A 9097-nucleotide genomic window follows, 5' to 3' on the forward strand; every position below is an offset into this window, starting at 1 on the left:
TAGAGAGATCCAGAACGAGAAAAACTATGGCCCACACAAATGAAAGAGACAGTTACAATGCGAAGCCTCCTGTCTTTGATGGAGAGAAATTCGATTACTGGAAAGATAGAATTGAAAGTTTCTTTCTAGGCTATGATGCTGATCTCTGGGACATTGTCACAGATGGATACAAACCTCCTGTCACAGAAGATGGAGTTGAAGTTCCCAGAAGTAAGATGTCAGATGATCAGAAGCGTGTTTTCAAAAATCATCACAAGGCCAGAACTATACTTCTCAATGCTATATCTTACAACGAGTATGAAAAGATCACCAATAGAGAAACAGCCAAAGACATACTTGACTCTCTGAGGATGACTCATGAAGGAAACTCTCAGGTCAAAGAAACAAAGGCTCTGGCGCTTATCCAGAAATATGAAGCCTTCAAAATGGAGGATGACGAAGCCATAAAGGTAATGTTCTCTAGATTCCAAACTCTTATTGCAGGTCTCAAAGTTCTAGACAAAGGGTACACAACTGCAGACCACGTCAAAAAGATAGTCAGAAGCTTGCCAAAGAAGTGGAGACCCGTGGTCACTGCTCTGAAGCTGTCTAAGGATCTGAACAACATCAGTCTTGAAGAGCTTGTCAGTTCCCTCAGAAGCTATGAGATAGAACTAGAGGAAGATGAGCCTCAGAAGAAGAACAAGTCTGTAGCATTAAAGTCCAGATCTGAAAGACGCAAATCTGGCAGAACCAAAGCATTCCAGGCCGAAACAGAAGATGCTGATGACTCTGAACAGGAAGATTCTGATGATGAAGAAGAATTGTCTCTCCTAACCAGAAGAGTTAAACAACTCTGGAAAAAGAGGAACAATAACTTCAGGAGACCAAGACCCAGAGGGGATCGATCAGAATCAACGTCTAAAGGTAAAACTAACAAAGATGTTACATGTTATGAATGTAAAGAAACATGTCACTACAGGAATGAATGCCCAAAGTTAAAGAAAGACAGTTCCAGAAAAGAGAGCTTCAAGAAAAACTCCCTCATAACCAAGAAGGGATTAATGGCCACCTGGGATGATAGCGAACCTGAATCATCAGAATCTGACTCTGATGAACAGGCCAATGTGGCGTTCATGGCTACCACATCCAGGACCACTTCAGATGAAGAATCTGAATCAGAAGAGGTATTTTCTGAACTCTCTAGATCTGACCTAGAATCATGCTTGTCAGAAACTCTTAGCTCATATCAGAAACTAAAACAAAAATTTAAAGCAATAAAAGGCTGTCTTGAAGAAAAATTTGAAGAATGTGGCAAACTTGAGATGACAATTCTAGAACTAAAAGATGAAAACAAAGTTTTAACATCACTAAAAGATGCAGCAAAGAAAAATTGTTTAAAACTAGAAGAAGCGTTATCTCAAGCTCCACAAACTTCAAATACGATAATTTATAAATACTAAAAAGCCTTTCAAAAGTTTCTGAAAAATGGGATAGGAAGGAGTGTAATGGCATCCATGATATATGGAGTCAGTCAGAACAATAGAAGAGGAATTGGGTATGATCCTAAGGGAGATAAAACTTCTACTAGTGACCAACTTAAATCTCCATTTTCACATCACTATACACACACACAAGAGCAAAAATTTGAACATGCTAGAAAACCCAAAGTAATAACAAACTCTGGGAAAAATAATCAGAAAGGACCCAAGAGACTCTGGGTACCAAAAGATAAGATTGTTTATGTTGCAGATATCTTATGCAGCAAAGTTCAAACACCAGTCATGGTACCTGGACTCTGGATGCTCGCGACACATGACGGGAAGAAAGTCTATGTTCCAAAGCCTGGAACTTAAAGACGCTGGATTCGTAGGCTTCGGAGGAGATCAGAAAGGAAGGATCAGAGGCTCCCGAACTATTGGTAATGGTACTCTTCCCTCTATGTCTGATGTCCTTTACGTAGAAGGATTAATGCATAATTTGTTATCCATAAGTCAATTAAGTGATAACGGTTATGATGTGATCTTTAATCAAAAAACATGTAAAGCCATAAATCAAAACAATGGTTTTGTCCTATTCACAGGCAAGAGGAAAAACAATATTTATAAAATTAATCTTTTTGATTTAAAAGAACAAAATGTGAAATGTCTGATGTCTGTTCACGAAGAGCAATGTGTATGGCATAGACGCTTGGGCCACATTAGCATGAGAAAATTATCTCAGCTAAATAAACTTGAGTTAGTCAGAGGTCTACCTAAACTGAAGTTCTCTTCAGATGCTCTATGTGAAGCATGTCAAAAAGGAAAATTTTCAAAAACATCTTTCAAAAAGAAAACTATTGTTACTACCTCTAAGCCTCTGGAACTTCTTCACATTGATCTATTTGGTCCTGTGAGAACAACATCAGTCAATGGAAAGAAGTACGTGTCAGACCCCAATTTTGGCCCTAAGATCCCTCATGGCCCATATCATCTCATATCATAGCCTCAAGGATCATTGCATGCCTTTGCTTCCCTCCTAGTGGATAGGTTGCCTTGTGTGTATGGTTCTTGATCACCAAGCATGTTTTGCATTTGTATATTATTGCTTTTCATATGTTTATCATCCAAAAAGTACAAAAATATTGTCAGTCTAACCTTGTTGCTTGCAGTTGAAGCAATTATCAGCAATTAGGTCAAAGACAGTCAACAGTCAGTCAAAGCAATGGACGATGGCCATTCTTGCAGAATTTGGGCACCATGACCAATAATCAAGAGTTCACACAACTTGGGACATCATTGGAAATCAAAGTCTCAAGGGATTAGGGTTTGGAATTCATCCGAAATGGTCCAATCATGCAAAACCCTAGAAAAGTCAACAGGAAGTCAAACTTGGTCAACTGGCCATTTAATCAGTGATTTGATGGATGGAATTGATTTGAAGGAGTTCATTCATGTCTATACAAGCCTCATATGTCATGTCCAACCTCATCATGGAAGAATTTGAAGTCAAACAGAAAATTTCCAGAAATGGAAATTGGACCTGTAACTGAAACCTGCCATAAATGGAAAGTCTTGATCCTCAACTTACATCATGATAAAAGCTTCAAATGAATTTTTGCCCAACATGAAAGTTGAAGATCTTTTTCTCCCATTTCCAAAAAGTCCTAGAACTCTTAATTCCCATGTGTGATTGGCATCCGATATCCGCCTTTCTTGCTTTGTTTGTTATTTATTATCCATTGCTATTCCAAAGGACACACTTGAATCATCTGCTATATGATTTCAAGAAGTGAACCTTCTAAGAAGTTTTACAATCCCATCCTCATCCATTCATCATCCATTATGTCCTAAACCTTTTCACACAATATCTTTCAAACTTGACATAAGTGTTGTGCAAATATCTTCATGTTTTCTAACTAAAAACCTGGACCCCAAGTCCTTGACTTTTTTCAAACTCATTTCATAATACTTCTTTTGAATCAATCTTAATCATACTTTGACTTCACTTTCATAATCACAATCAATTAACTTCACTCATTCACTTGTTTTGGCTCTGTCCATTGTTAATCTTTTCATGCATTAGCCATAGGTTTCAATTATCTTTGTGGTTGATGTAAATCTTGCCTATCCTTAGTGAGTCGACAGTAAGACTTCCGTACTGAAAACAGGGTTAACCCCTCTAGTGCGTCGAAGCTATCCTCACATGGTGGATGTTGGTCTTGGTCGAGTTTTCTCCCATTGATAATGAAAAGCCTCAGTGCTTGTGTTTAAAATTGAATCCACCAACCTTTTGGAAATCTTTTAGCCGAACTACGGCGTTTTGATCCTTACCTTTGATGGAAGGTACGTAGGCAGCGGGTTCATCCGTTCAAACCCAATAATAAAATTGTATATTCTTTTCTCACCATCCCAATCATGTTTGCACAATGCTTATGTCATAACAAATAACAATTTAGTACAACAAGTGTGAAAAGGGCTCCCTAGGAGTACCTAGGACGTAGTGGGTGCCTAACACCTTCCCATTGCGTAATTTACCCCTTACCCAGACTCTCTGATCTTTTATTAGTTTTCTACGTGTAAAACTTCTTAGGCTTTTGTTCGCTTTTTAGCCAGTCCTTTGGATAAATAAAAGTGCGGTGGCGACTCGAAAATCATTGTATGCTTTGCTTATGGTTTAATCAATAAATCATATAGCGACGAATACACCGCTACAGAAAAGTGGCGACTTCACTGGGGAAATATCGATCCTTGGTGGTATTGCCTACTTTTCACCCTTGTTGTGCTATATTATTATCTGTTATTTGACATATTTTTGTACAATTTGGGATAACTGTATTGATTGTAATGTTTGAATTGCTTGATATACAATTGTTGTTTGCTTTGGTGATCTGTGAGATGAGTTCTATACCCGAACTCGAGTGCTCTCTAGGATAGGAGAATGGCATAGTCCTGTTGACTGGTGTGGAGTATTCCTTAGCCAGTTGACTTGCGAGCCCATTCACTTGGTGGAGGTCATGTTGGATTAATAATGTCACACAAGTCATTTGTGGTTAGGCATTATTCTTTCAATCATGTGCCGCAGAAGCCAAGGACCGTAGTTTACCAAACCCATCTTGGCCTATTTTTTAGGACCGTAGTGCAGAGGTCGTTCAGATGTCAGTTCTGATACGATTGTCACGCGATACTACACTCATGAGAGTTTCTCTTGAGAATATTCTTGGAATACGAGTATTCGTTCCTCCGATAATATTCGAAAGATGGAACGATGATTATGGGAACCTCTGATAGAACATGTCTGGCAGGTTTAAACCCTAGTACACTCCCTTTGGGTGGTTCTTAACCGAGACTCCATGCTCGTGACTCTCAACAAACCCGTGATTCGTGGTTGAGTCGTTCAAACATTGTTAATATCAATGGATCCCGGATCAGGTGTAAAACCTAAAATCCATCAAAGCGGCTGGTTGATATTAAGAATGTCTGAACCGGTTCATGTACCGTTAATATCAATGGAACTTGGGTGTCGATAAGGTGAAAACCTAAATCCACCAAAATGGATGATTGATATTAGGGATACATAGAGATTTCCCACGACCTTTGTTTGGTGTGCTTTGCTTGATCCTTGAGTGTGTTTGTTGCATTCATGCATTCACGCATTCATCCGCATTCATGTCATCACAAAAAAAAAGATTTTCGAGGAACTTAAAGGGTTATTTGCAAAATTTTCAGACATGGAAAGACCAAAGAGGCATACAAAGAAGTACAGCTTTAGACAGCCCGATGTAAAAGAGTTAAGGAATCTGACATCGTATGTACTAGATCCCTTGGGTTTCAAAGCTCGCTATGGGAAGCTTCTACCACTGCTCACCACTCAGGTTGACGAAGGGTTGATGAGTACTCTGGCTCAGTTCTACGATCCGTTGCATCACTGCTTCTTATTTCCGGACTTCCAGCTATTGCCAACCTTGGAGGAGTATTCTCGTCTCATTGGGATTCCAATTCTGGATCAAGTGCCGTTCAGTGGCTTAGAGGATATTCCATCTGCTCGAGAGATTGCTAGCTTGTTGCATATAGATGAAGATCTGATTAGAGCTAACCTGACTACCAAAGGCGGAATTCAGGGTTTTCCTTCCGAGTTCCTCATTGCCCAAGCTACCTTTTATGGGAAGGCCATGAGTGAGGATGCCTTTGAGGCTCTATTCGCGTTACTCATCTATGGATTGGTGCTATTTCCCAATTTCGACAAGTTCGTGGACATGAACGCCATTAGGATCTTCTCGGTTCTTAATCCAGTTCCGACTTTGTTGGGTGATACATATGTCTCCTTGCACCTGAGGAATATGAAGAATGGAGGAGTCATTGTCTGCTGTTTACCCTTGCTGTACAAGTGGTTTATTTCGCACTTGCCGCAGACGGTTGCTTTCAAGGAGAACAAGGGATGTCTACGGTGGTCTCAGAGACTCATGTCTCTCACCAATGATGATATCACTTGGTATGATCGCGTGTACGATACCGTCCAGATCATCGACTATTGTGGTGAATTCCCTAATGTGCCCCTTCTTGGTACATGTGGTGGGATCAGCTACAATCCTATACTTGCACGTCGCCAGCTTGGGTTCCCCCTAAAGGATAAACCTAATAGCATTCTGTTAGAAGGTGTGTTCTTTCAGGAGGGTAAAGATCCCCAAGGCCTGAAAGCCAGATTTGTCCGTGCATGGCGCAGTGTTCACAAGAAGAGTAGGAATGAGTTGGGCCCAAAGAACTGCATTGCTTTGGAGCCATACACCTCTTGGGTCAGACAGAGGGCTGCTACCTACTTGATGCCGTATGATTATCCAAGACCTACACCGTTGGATGTGGCTGGGCCTTCAACCCTCCCTACCCAACGTGTAGAGGAGTTGAGAGAAGAAGACCTTTCGCGTGCTTGGATCCGTGAGAGAGAGGAATTGCTGCAGCAGCTCAAGGAGAAGGACGCTATGATTGAGTTCCTCGAGCACCGAGTGATCGATGATCCGAACGACGCTTGGACTTCTCTGCTTCCTCAGTCTTCCAAATTCTGGAAGAGGAGGTATGATCGACTTGCAAAGGAGAAAGCTGACATGGAAGCGGCCTATGAGAGAGAGATCAAGAAGTTGTGCACTTCTCGTCTTCCAGCATCCCGAGCTTTTAGGGATCCATAGGATGTCATTTACCTTTTCTCTTTGTAATTTAAAATGCTGTACTTTTTGTCTTGATGTATTGAATGAAATATTTTCCATGAGGAATCAGAAATGCTTAAATTAATCAAAATATTGCAAAAAATACCCTAAGGGTTCCTTGAAAACAAAGCATTTGCACAAGCATTTCATGCATCATTCTTGCATAAACAGGTACCCTTTGTTTCTGGTCTTCTTGTCCTAACCTCTGTTCTTCATTTATTTTGAAGACAAGCTGATTCACCGGTATTATACACGAGTCAACTCTGCAAGAATCATGGAGCAGTTGGAACAAGAGAACAGAGAATTGAAGGAAGAGGTCGCCAGACTTGGCGCTTTGATGGAGCAACTCCTTGCCGCTCAGAATCAACCTGCTCCGACGCCTGCAACTCCTGCTCAGAGGACAGTCATTTCAGAGGTAGCTACTTCTACAGTTCCAGTCAGCACCCACGCGCCCAATGCCATGCCGCCCGGGTTTCCTTGGGGCATGCCCCCAGGTTTTATGCCAGATATTCCTGCGCCAACCTTCGCTCAAATGCCGGCGTCTAGCTCGGTCCCTATCGCCGCTCCTCCTGTCGTGCATACCATGCCAAGGGTAGACGACATCATCTATCACTCCGAGCCATCTGAGGGCGCAGATGTTCATGAAAAGATGGATGCCATGAACGATCAATTCCTTGAGCTGAGAAAGGAATTGAGGACTCTTCGAGGCAAAGACCTATTCGGCAAGTCTGCAGCCGAACTCTGCCTAGTTCCCGGTGTCAAGATACCGATCAAATTCAAGGTCCCGGACTTTGAAAAATACAAAGGGAACACCTGTCCGCTTGCTCACCTGGTCATGTACGCCAGGAAGATGTCAACACAGACTGATAATGATCAACTCCTGATTCATTATTTCCAAGACAGTCTATCTGGTGCCGCGCTCAGATGGTACATGAGCTTGGACAGCGCCAACATCAGATCTTTCAATGACCTTGGCGAAGCTTTCGTCAAGCAATATAAGTACAACGTCGATATGGCGCCTGACCGAGATCAACTCAGGTCCATGTCCCAGAAGGACAAGGAATCGTTCAAGGAGTACGCCCCGAGATGGCGAGAGCTGGCAGCTCAAATCACTCCACCGCTGGAAGAGAAGGAAATGACCAAGATCTTTCTGAAGACTCTTGGCTCATTTTATTATGAGCGGATGGTAGCAAGCGCTCCCTCTGATTTCACCGAGATGGTGAACATGGGGATGCGTCTCGAAGAAGGTGTCCGTGAAGGACGGTTGGCTAAGGATGATAGCTCTTCCTCTAAACGATATGGGGCGTTTAAGAGGAAAGAAGGTGAAGCACATGCCGTTCAATTTCAGCCCAAACACAGAAGACCCTCTGTTCAGAGGAATCCTGCACTACATGTCAGTCATCAGCACCAGGTGGCTCACGTAGCACCTGTTTTCAAGGACAATACTCCTCAACATCAACAGTATCAACATCAGCAACAATATCAACAACCGCAGTACCAACAACAACAATCTCGTCCACAGCAACAGGCTTATCAGCCTCGTGGGAGTACGAGTAATCAGGCAAACATGGGTTACGAAAGGAAGAAGATCAGTTTTGATCCGATTCCTATGTCGTATGCGGAGTTATATCCCTCTCTAATAGAGCGGAAGTTGGTTTCTCCGAGAGATCCTCCGGCTATACCGGTCAACCCTCAGTGGTGGTATAAGCCTGACCTACACTGTGTCTATCATTCTGGTGCTCCGGGCCATGATATTGAGAATTGCTTCCAGCTGAAGACTAAGGTGCAAGACCTTATGAGAAGTGGAATCCTGAGTTTTGAGGACTCAAGCCCGAACGTCACCAAGAACCCATTGCCTGCGCATGGGAAATCTGTCAACATGATTCAAGAATGCCTTGGGAGGTACAAGGTCAAGTATGTCAGCCACATCAGGCAGTCGTTGGTTGATTTACATAAGATGCTGTGTCAGTACAGTTATTTGGAGCACAACCACGACAAGTGCCGCGTTTGTTCGGTTAATCGTCTGGGTTGCGATCAAGTACGCAGAGAACTTCAGAAGTTGTTGAATGAAGGTACCATTGAGATTCTGCAGAATCGCAATGTTGATGAAGTCGAACCTGAAGTGAACGTCATTTCACCAGTGTTCAAGCTGCCTGAATCAGTTGTTATTTGCTATAATAGCAACAAGCCAAAGGTTTCCCCTTCCTTGGTCATTAAACCAGCTGGCCCTGTGCCCTATTCATCTGACAAAGCTGTACCCTTCAGATACAATCCTGTTGCTGTCCAGGATGGGGTCGAAATGCCTTTACCTTCCACTTCCGTCACCAACATTGCTGACGTCAGTAGGTTGACCCGAAGTGGTCGTGTATTTTCTGCGCCTCCAAAGGCTACTGCTTCCGATACTGTTGAGCGTCCGGTTGGGACCGCTGTGAGCATTCAGAA

This window comes from Lathyrus oleraceus, chromosome 3, assembly GCF_024323335.1.
Source record: "Lathyrus oleraceus cultivar Zhongwan6 chromosome 3, CAAS_Psat_ZW6_1.0, whole genome shotgun sequence".
In the NCBI taxonomy this organism is placed as follows: Eukaryota; Viridiplantae; Streptophyta; class Magnoliopsida; order Fabales; family Fabaceae; genus Lathyrus; species Lathyrus oleraceus.